The sequence below is a fragment of the Tupaia chinensis genome, unplaced genomic scaffold (assembly GCF_000334495.1).
Source record: "Tupaia chinensis unplaced genomic scaffold, TupChi_1.0 Scaffold000175_1, whole genome shotgun sequence".
Lineage (NCBI taxonomy): Eukaryota > Metazoa > Chordata > Mammalia > Scandentia > Tupaiidae > Tupaia > Tupaia belangeri.
Genome location: NW_006159650.1, coordinates 3,072,940 through 3,083,458, shown reverse-complemented (window position 1 = coordinate 3,083,458; position 10,519 = coordinate 3,072,940). Strand labels below are relative to the sequence as shown.

The following is a 10,519-nucleotide window of genomic DNA, read 5'->3' as shown; positions in this document are numbered from 1 at the left end:
TTGTGACACCGCGTTGTCTCCGTGCTGCTCACAGTAGACGACGCGACACTGCGTCGTCTCTGTGCTGTATCGTGCTGCCCACAATAAACGGACGACACTGTCGTCTCCGTGCTGTAACACTACGTCGCTTGTCCCGGCTCTCACTCCTTCACTCAGGAAACCTGTTCGGCTGTCCCCCCGGGGAATGGGACAATATTCATTTACTCCAAAACAAAGTTTGAGACAAGTACAATGTTTAAGAGTTAGGGCATTTCTAGGGGAAAGGCTCTTTCCTTTCTGTCTGGTGGCAGCCATCAGGTAAGCCAGGATGGGTGCATACAAGTACATCCAGGAGCTGTGGCAGAAAAAGCAGTCCGATGTGATGCCCTTTCTTCTGAGAGTTGGCTGCTGGCAGTACTGCCAGCTCTTGGCGCTGCACTGGGTGCCGTGTCCCACTGGTCCAGATAAAGCCTGCAGACTGACTACAAGGCAAAGCAAGGTTATGTGACATACAGTATTCATGTGCGTCATGGAGGCTGCAAATGCCCAGTCCCCAAGGGGACAACCTATGGTAAGCCTGTCCATCATGGTGTTAACCAGCTCAAGTTTGCTTGAAGCCTCCAGTCTGTTGCAGAGGAAGAAGCTGGATGCCACTGTGGGGTTCTTAGAGTCCTGAATTCTTACTGAGTGGGTGAAGATTCCACATAGAAATTCTTTGAGGTTATCTTCATTGATGCATTCCATAAAGCTATCAGAAGAAACCCTGACACCCAGTGGATTACCAAATCAGTCCACAAGCACAGGGAGATGCGGGGGCTGACATGTAGAACTCGAGAGCTGGGGCCTTGGAAAGGGTCACAAGTTCCACCACACTATTGGTGGCTCACATCATGCAGCTTGGAGAAGGTGCAATACTCTCCAGCTCCACCGTTACTGCTAATCTAAGAGATGTTTGTAAAATTCACACCTAATCAACAATTTAGGACAGTGGGGGTGGGGGGTGTCAGGGTATTTCTAAATAATTTAAAGCAATCTCTTCAATGCAATATTGTGTAGATATTACAAGTTATATTTTCAAAAACAATTAGCCCAATAGATGTTTATGACATAATATTAAGACTGTAAACAGTAAGAAATGATGTACATAGCACATGATACTAATTTTGTGTCATATATTTGAGATATACATTTACATGGAAAAATCTGGAATAAAAACACCCCTTGCAAATGGTGTTCCTAGGTAATTTAATATCTTTTATTACTATTTTCTGAATATTCATATTTCCTATAATGATCATATATTACTTTTATAATTGGAAGAAATTACCATGAGCCTAAATTCCAGACCTGAAACAAAGCATGAAGTTCATGGTCTGATCAGCTATCAGGATTGTGTATATTTCTATAACTCAGAGGGAGCAGCAAAGTGCTATGGACTGCCAACTGTAGAATTAGGCTGTCTAGGTTCAAATGCTCTCCTTCATCTTGGTTATGTGTCTGGAGACATCCACTTACCCTCTCTGTGCTTCAGTTTCTTTAACAGTTAACTGAGCATAGTAGTAACTGACAGAAGAGTTAAAAGAAGGAGCACACATAAACCTTTGCTTGCTATTCAATACGTGTTAATTAAAATAATATTGGGTTATCTGAAAAGTTATTATGCGTGTTTGCATAGAAAAACATATAAAAATATGTCATGACTTTTTACAACCCAATATTATATTATCATTAATACCCACACCATGGAAAAATTAACATGAGTTCAACAACTATTTATTGAGCACTTACTATGTGCCAGGAACTTCCTAGGTGCTGTGAGTGCAGTGTTACAACAACGATCGATGCAGTCAAAAGCCTCTGTTCTCATGGATCGCATTTCAGTGGAGAAGACGGACTACAACAAATAAGCAAGGACAAAAGAATGAAAAAAAATAATTAGACACAGAATGAGGGGAGGTGTGGTCAGAAGGCAAAACCTTGGGCAAAGGACCATTGAGTAGAGGCCTGCATGAGCCATTCAGGCATATGGGTGAAGCGCACTAGAGGTAGAGCACAATGGTCAGTGCAAAGGCTGTGAGCTTGGCATGCTTAAGGAATAGCAAGGAGACTATGTAAGGTCGGATTTCCTGCAGACCCTGAGGCAAGGGACATGCACAAGTAGAATTATTGGAAGGTGGTCCCAGGAAGCTTGGGTGGAGAAGTGGGTAAGTGAGACAGAGAAGAGAAGAAAGCAGATATTAGGCTTATTGATGAGCAATCCATCACCAAGGGCAACTGTGGTTCAATCCTTCTCAGACTTCAGGCAGTAGGTGAAGTAAGCCCTCAGTGTTGTTCCACTCAGGGAATAACTAAGGGGGAGTATTGATCCTCCAAATCCATCTGCCATTAGGTGCTTCCCAGCACTGTGCCCTTCTCTGAGTGTGAGCCCAGAGATAATAGGAAGTCTAAGAGTCACAAGCATTTATAGCAATAAGGTACAAGAGGGCTGAGAACCTGTGAGTGTTAAGGGGATGAGGACTGGGCACTGAAAGCATCTTCTACAAAAGAACTTTTCTTTTCTTCTTTTCTTCTCTTCTTCTTCTTCTTCTCCTTCTCCTTCTCCTCCTCCTCCTCCTCCTCCTCCTCCTTCTCCTTCTCCTTTTCTTCTTATTTATTTATTTATTTATTTATTTATTTATTTTTGAGAGAGATTTTTACTATGGGGTGTGTGGGCTCGCCAGAGAGACAGCAAGCAAGAAAACACTTCCCAGGGTGATGGCTATGCCACAAATCCTTTCTCCTCCAATCTCCTCTCCAGATTTTAGAAATGCATGCACCAGTGCCTGGCCTGAATTTCAAGCTGCCAGGTCAGGGACTTGAACCATGATTGGCCATGTGGAAGTCTAGCAATGTAACCATTATGCCATTTGCTGGTCCCATGACTGTTTTCTTCTCATGGGACCAGCAAGCTGACCTGGGCATGTTTTCTTAAGAAGAAGGCAAGTGGAAACAACATGAGATTTTGGAAGGGACAGGTTCAACTTCATATGTCACTTCCACATTGTTCTTTTTTTAAAAATAGAATTATTTTATTAAACTTTATTTATCCATTTATTTATTTAACTTGACCAGAAAGGGTTAGAGTGAGAGAGAGAGAGAGAGAGAAAGTGAGAAAATAAGGTGCCAGGTCCAGGAGTTGAACTATGGTCAGCCATGTGAAAGTCCAGTGCCTTTAACCACCATGCCACCTGCCGGCCCCTCCATATTATTCTGTTAGCCAAAGTAAGTCATATAATCATCCCTAAACCCAAGAAGCCATGAAACATATTCTACCTTGTGTGTGTGTTTGTGGGTGTATGTGTGTGTGTATCGGGATAGGAGTGACTGAATATTTCTGGATGATAATCTAACTTGTTGCAATGACCTTCTTATCGTTATTAATTAATATTAATTAAAATATATTCACTCCTATCCAATGATCCCCAAATCTTCATCCATTCATGGTTCAAGATCTTATGATCCATATTAGGGCCAGTGCAATTCCTCTTGATTCTTTTTGAACTAAAAGAACAAATTGATTTCGAGGGAGCCAGCAGTTAGCGTAATGGCTATGCCGCTGGACTCCTACGTAGTCGACCACTATTTGCGTCCTGGACCCGGTGGCTTAAACTCACGCCGGGCGCGTGTGCGTGCATGCCCAGGATCCCGAGAGGAGAATGGAGGAGAAGGGATTGTGGTGTGACCATCCCCTCTGGGGGGTGATTTCTTGCTTTCTGTCTCTATGTCTTTCTCTGTCTGTCTGGCGAGCGCTTGTGCCCTATAGCGAAAAAAAAAAAAAAAAAAGAACAAATTGACTTCATCAATCCACATACTCATCCAGAATAATATAGAGAAATGAAGCAGAGTAAACAAATTACTAGTCAGAGTTCTCCAGAGAGACAGAACCAATGGGATAGATAGATATTGCAAATAGACATAAGAGAATGGATTTATCTGGGGAATTGGCTCATGTAATTGCAGTGACTGAAAATTCTCATGACAGGCTGTCTGCATCCTGGAGACTCAGGGATGTTGGTAGCATGGTGCAGTTCAAGCCTAAGTCTGAGAACCTGGAGGACCACCGATGTAGCGCCTGGAGAGCCTGGAGTTTTGATGTCCAAAGTTAGTAAGAGTGTATCTAAGTTCTGAAAGAAATAGGGAGAGTTCAATTTGGCTTTTCTTTAAGGGTTTCTACCACTTTGCTTCTGTTTTGTCTGGGCCCCCAGCAAATTAAAAGGTGCTTGCCTACAATGAAGGTGGGTTTTCTCTTCTTGATCCACTCAGACTCATATGCCAGCCTCTAGAAACACTTTCAGACACACCCCAAAACAATGCTTTACCAGTTCTCTAGGTATTTCTTTTCTCCTATTTTAAAATTTTGCCAGAGGGCACATAGATTCTCTGGAGAGATGTGGGTATGGAGGTGAGGGTGGAAAAGCACCCCCTCCCAAGGGGATGATTACACTACAATTCCTTCTCGTCTATCTCTTCCTCCTTTTGGGGTTTTGGACACACATTGCACTTGTACCTAGAGTGTTTTTGAAGCCACTGGTTTTGGGACTTCGACTGCATGGTTGGTCTTGTAGGGTCTAGTTGCCTTTACCACCATGTCACAGGGTAGCCATTCTCTTTCTTTTTTTAGAAAAAGTAATTCTTTATTTTGATTCATTAATTATTGTTCATTTTTAATTTGACCAGAGAGAAACAGAGAGGGAAAGATATCTTTCTGTAACTGGTTTAATTCCTTTGTAGTCAAAGAACACGTTTTGTATGGCTTAAATCCTTCTACATTGTTCAGACTTATGCTATGGTCTGGAATATGGTCCATTTTGGCAAATGATTTATATAACCTAAACTTACCTCGAAAATAATGTTTATTGTGCTATTCTTGGATGGAATGCTACATAAATGACAAGATGGCTGATAACGTTCAAATCTTTTTAAAATCCTTTTTTAAAAAAACATTTATTGAAATTTATGATTTACATCTATTCATTACAAATCTTTATGGGGTACTGAATGGTCTTTAAAAGCATATATGTGGTGTGTAATAAACAAGTTGAGAATATAAACATATTCATCACCATCAACAATCTTTAAAATAATTATTTAATTTTATTTATTATTATTATTTCTTAACTTACTATGGGACATGTGCACTCACCAGAAACAGAAAGAGAGAGAAAGAGAGGGAAAGTGAGAAAGCAAGTCACCAGGTCCAGGCTTCAAGCCGCAGTCAGTTATGTGGGAATCCAGTGCCTTAACCACTATGTCACCTTCTGGGCCCCCCCCAGCACATTTCTTTCTTTCTTTTTTTTGTTTTTTTAGAGGTTCTTGCTATAGGGCGCATGAGCTTGCCAGACAGACAGCGAGAGACAGAGAGATAGGAAGTGAGAAATCATCCCCCAGGGGGGATGGCCACGCCGCAATCCCTTCTCCTCCATTCTCCTCTTGGGATCTTGGACACCCACGCACATGCGCCCGGTGTGAGTTTTAAGCCACCGGGTCCAGGACGCGAACCATGGTCGACTATGTGGGAGTCCAACAACATAGCCATTACACTAACTGCTGGTCCCCCAACACATTTCTTAATCCAGGCAAGTTGACACTTAAAATTAACCATCACACAGAGTCAACAATCTACTTTTGAAAAAGGAGGAGGAAGGGAAGGTACCTAGCAGTCATTGTTCCACAGCAATTCTGAAATCCTGCTTGCCGAATGTTGCCAGGCTCCCTGCACTGAGGGTTATGAGTATTCTTGATCAGTCTAGGTTCAGCTCATTAGGTCTGGTTCCACATTCCATTGTTTGCCATGGCTCTGTTCTAAGAACTTTTCTCCCATTTCTATTCTTTCCTGGGGCACTTCTAAAAAGGACTTTGGAAAATATGCTGTTTTCAGTGGCCCAGAAACTTTTTTGTCTGCTTTCTTTCTGCTGCTGGATTTGGGACTTGAACTGTGACTAGTCATATGGGAGTCCAGTGCCTTAACCACTATGCTATCTTCTGGCCCCTCCATGAATCTCTTATTCTCCTCTCAGGGCCAACAGTCCAGCTGAGTAGTCTAGTCTAGTCTCATGCAAATAGCATAGGCAAAAGAGGAATGATGGAAACCTCTGAAGCTTCTTAAACCTAGGCTCAAAATAGGCACACCAATTGTCTCATTCCACTGACCATAACAAGAAATAGGAATAAACTTAAATCCAAGAGATAGAGAAATATACTCCTCCCTTTATGAGAATGGAAGAGAGAGACTGTTTCTAATTAGTAATCTAATCTAATCTATCTACTCTCCAATTGTTCAGAATCTACAGTCAAATAGTTTCACATGGTTCTGTGTTAGAGTAGATGAAAGAGTAATTCTTGAGATTTGAAAAGCAATAGTGAAACGCTGGCCACTGCTCTCTGAAGGTGTGTTGATCAGCTAGTGTGGCAGTAGGGTAGCATAGAAGTGGTCGGTAGGTTTCAACTGTATTTGTCCTCTTCTGCTCTGCCTAACCCTCGATCCTGACAGCTGGCCTTTTCAGACACTTGGCTGCAGTCCTTTGGGGATGATAGCTACACAGAATCAGCACAGATCTTACTCCAAACCCTACTTTTGTGGACGCATTTTGGCAGGAAGGTGAGTTCGATTGCTCAAGATGATAGGCTGGTGTCCCCAACACTGTTCTTCTACCCTCTCTCCCTGAGGACTTGGATTTCCTCAGTTTCTCCCACAATTTTGTAACATCTAACTTCTATAATAAAACCTTTCTCATAATACTCCAAGGCTTTGTTCCCCGGCCTGAGCACTGCCTTCCTGAAATAGACTTTTGGCTACCCACAACCCTGTACTGCCTCCCATTCTATGACTCAGTAATGGGCCTCGTGCCCTTATTCTGCCTCTTAAGTGCTCAACACTCAATGTCTAACTCTTCAATGTTTCTGCTGTTTCTGGAGTCAATCCTTCCATCAAAACTTGTCTCTCCCAAGTCCTTTCCCCTAGATTCCGGCTCTCTGCTTCCCACAGTTCATCTAACCAAGGTAATAAAAGTTAGTAAATTCCCAAGGGTTAGTAGGTCCCTTCACTATTTTATGTCCTTACATTTCAGCTGACCCTGTAGGTACAATGACAAGCCAGGGCAGTGACTCTTAACAGTGTATAGTTCAGGTTCTATGACTGACAGGAAACCATTTGGGGCACAGCTAGAACCTTGTACATTATCATGTGTACAAGGGTCTTTTTGACTCCTCTGAAGTAAGCAAGACTAAAAGACACACACTGTATATCCCCATTCAACATGTACTGAATGTCTGCCCTCCATTGCAGAAATTGAAATATCTGAAGATATGATAGTAGGAAGGCTAAGGGTAGATACCAGAGACCGTAAGGGAGAGGAGTTGACGGTAGAGGGTGAATTAGAGGGGCAAAGGGAAGAAACTCTTAACATACACAAGAATGTAAAATGCTCTGTTGAAAATTATGTATATGGTAATATCCTTTATTAGATTGTCATGTACTACATGCATACCTTGAAAAATCCTATTGTGTACTATAGAGATGTACAATGATGAAATGTAAATTGAGAGAAAATGACAATGTTTCTAAATAAAGATTGATGTCTTGTCTAAGTAGAGGAGACTCTATACTTTATTCCTGTGATAAGGCTTATCTCAGACTTTTGCTCTGGTCTGGTTTGGAATATAGTAAGTGTGAAGACTTATTCTGTCTAAGGGTTAGCTCACCCTTTCCAAACAACCAGAAGTTGGTTGGTGATTAATTTGATGAATGAGATGAGTTGTCAATGTAATTAAAATTATTCTATAAATAAAAAAGTGCTTCTACAGAGCTGTATCAAAGAGGTTCTTGAGAAATGTTCAACCCTGGATGTTCATCCCAAGCGAATGTCACAGCCTTCCAAAGAGATAACTTGGAAGAAATACACATTAATTTAGAGGTCATATTGTGGAATTTCAAATAAAATAATAATAGAGCAGGTTTCCACAAGCCTAAGACCTCTATTTTACTTTTTAAAAGACAGGCTTTCATTGTGTTGCCATCCTTTTGCCTCAGCCTTCCAGCTAGATGGTAGATATGGACCACCACTTCTGGCTCTTCTTCAGACAGGGTCTTACTATGCTACCCAGGCCACTCTTGAGCTTGTGATCCTGAGCCACTAGAATTTTACAGGTGCAAGCCACTGTGCCTTGCTTTTAGAATCAAACCAGGGCTGGGGGCCAGCAGGTAGCATGGTGGTTAAGGCACTTGACTCCCACATGGCCAACCACAGTTTGAGTCTCAGACCTGGAGGCTTGCTTTTCTACTTTCCCTTTCTTACTCTCTGTCTCTCTCTGGTCAAATTAAACAAATAATAATGATGATAATAAATGAAATAAAGTAATTCTTTTTTTTAATGATTTAGATTTTTTAACTTTATTCATTTATTATTATTATTTTCCAGTTAGATCAAAGAGAGCGAGGGAGCAAGAGAGAGAGAGACAGAGGAATAATAAGAAAGCAAGCCACCAAGTCTGGTACTTAAGCTGTGGTCATCCATGTGAGAATCCAGCACCTTTAACCACTGTGCCACTTGTTGATTCCAGAAATAAAAGAATTCTCTTTTTCTAAGAATTATTTTATTTATTTTTATTTCTTTCTTTTAATTTGACTAGAGAAGGACAGAGAGACAGAGAGAGAGAGAGAAAGTGAGAAGGCAAGCCGCCAGGTCCAGGACTTAAACCGTAATCAGCCATGTGGAAGTCCACCAACCTTAACCACCATGCCACCTGACGGCCCCTAAGATCATTCTTTAAAAAAGAAATAAAAAAGAAATAAAAAAGAATCAAACCGAGGCCTTCCATATAGTCCAGCATGCAGAGCACAGTGTCTTAGCAGTGTATGCCATCATGACTGGACCTCCTGTAGATGTAATTAATTAAAACATTATTGGAAACAAGTATAAATCAAAGTAATATTTCCTTCTCTTCTGAAATAACATACTGTCTCTGACAGCAACTGTTTTCTTTTCTAGCAGAGATTAAGGAAAGCAGACTTGTCCTGGAGCATATTAAAGAATATGATCATCAAAATAGCACGTGACAAACTGCCAGAGAGTATGTATGCTTGTCATAGAGAGATGAAAAGACAGAGATAGAGAGGAAGAAGGAGAAAGTATCCCTCCAATGGGGTCATGCCACAATCTTTTCCCTTCCATTTCTCAACCCTGTTAGGATTTTGGGCATGCACACACAGATGCCTGGTATGTTTTTCAAACTGCCAGAGCTGAAAATTGAACCATGGTCAACCATGTGGGATCTGGCTTCCTTAACTGCTAGGGCATGGAGTTGGCCATAAAAATGGGAAGCAACATAAAGCTTTGCTGGCTAACCTCTATGGTTTAGCCAAGCTCAAGCATACATCAATCAAATCCAACCAGCAAAACAATAATTACTTGAAGTTGATATGAAATTGCCTTTTTAGGTTAAAAAAGAAAGTCAAATATTAGCCATTTAATATGGTCAACCTAATATTTCAGCCACTTCCCTGCCAGTGTTTTCTAGCCAAACCTAGAACACTCATGACACAGAGCCAGGGAAAAGAAGGCAAGACTTTCAGGATCAAAAGGCTGAGATGCCACTCAACAGCAGGGAACTCGACAGACACATCCAGGGCATCACAGCTGCATGAAGGCTAGCTAAGCTCTGAAAGTCAGGGCCATGACCAGGGAAAAGCACCACTGCAAGTTGATTCCCTTTCTGGTCTCTTCGTAGCTACTTTTCAAAGTCATGTTGTGAGTACTGGTGGTTCCAAATGGAGCTACAAGCCTGTTGAGCATGTTCTGGGCAGACATTATCTTGGGGTGGGATCTTTGTCACTGTTACTTCCCAACTATTGTTTGACATAAAAATAACTTAAGATACTTCTTATGTCTGAGACATACAACTGAGTGGCTATTTAAACAGTGGTTTGAGGAGATGATATGGATTGAATTCTGCCCACTGAAAAGTTATGTAGAAGCTTTAACCCCTGGTACCTGTGTGTGTGACCTTACCTAGAAGCAGGGTCTTTGCAGATGGAATCAAGTTAATATGAGGTCCTATTAGATTAAGGTGAGGCCTAGATCCAGTAACTGTGTCCTTCTAAGAAGAAGGAAGTTATAGACCTGAAGAGGCATAGGAACACAAGGAAACGGCTATGTGATGACCGAAACAAAGAGGTGTGTCTATAAAGTTTATGGTCATCTGCTAGGCAATTCTAGGAAACTGATGCAGAAAGTAACTTGAAAAAACAGCTCAAGTGGTCATCTGAGAGAACCAATGTGTGGGAGGCCCTGGGCCTGCCCCATCAGCTTTATAGATTCTCCTCTCTGCATCTCTCCTCCAGGGTCACCCACGTCTGAAGCAGGTATTTATAATGGGTTTATTCCATTGCAGAGTTCAAACAGAAGACTAATAAAAGGTCACACATGGCGAAAAATTCCACAGAATACTTTAAAGAAAGAAAGGGAATTATTTCTTACCTCCTTCCTCCCTCCCTCCCTCTTTC

The 10,519-nt window shown here is 41.5% G+C and overlaps 1 pseudogene; it reads left to right on the top strand.

Moving 5' to 3' along the window:
• The first annotated feature begins 307 nt into the window (after window positions 1–307).
• LOC106734650 (60S ribosomal protein L15 pseudogene) lies at window positions 308–919 on the top strand (annotated as a pseudogene).
• The last annotated feature ends 9,600 nt before the right edge of the window (window positions 920–10,519 follow it).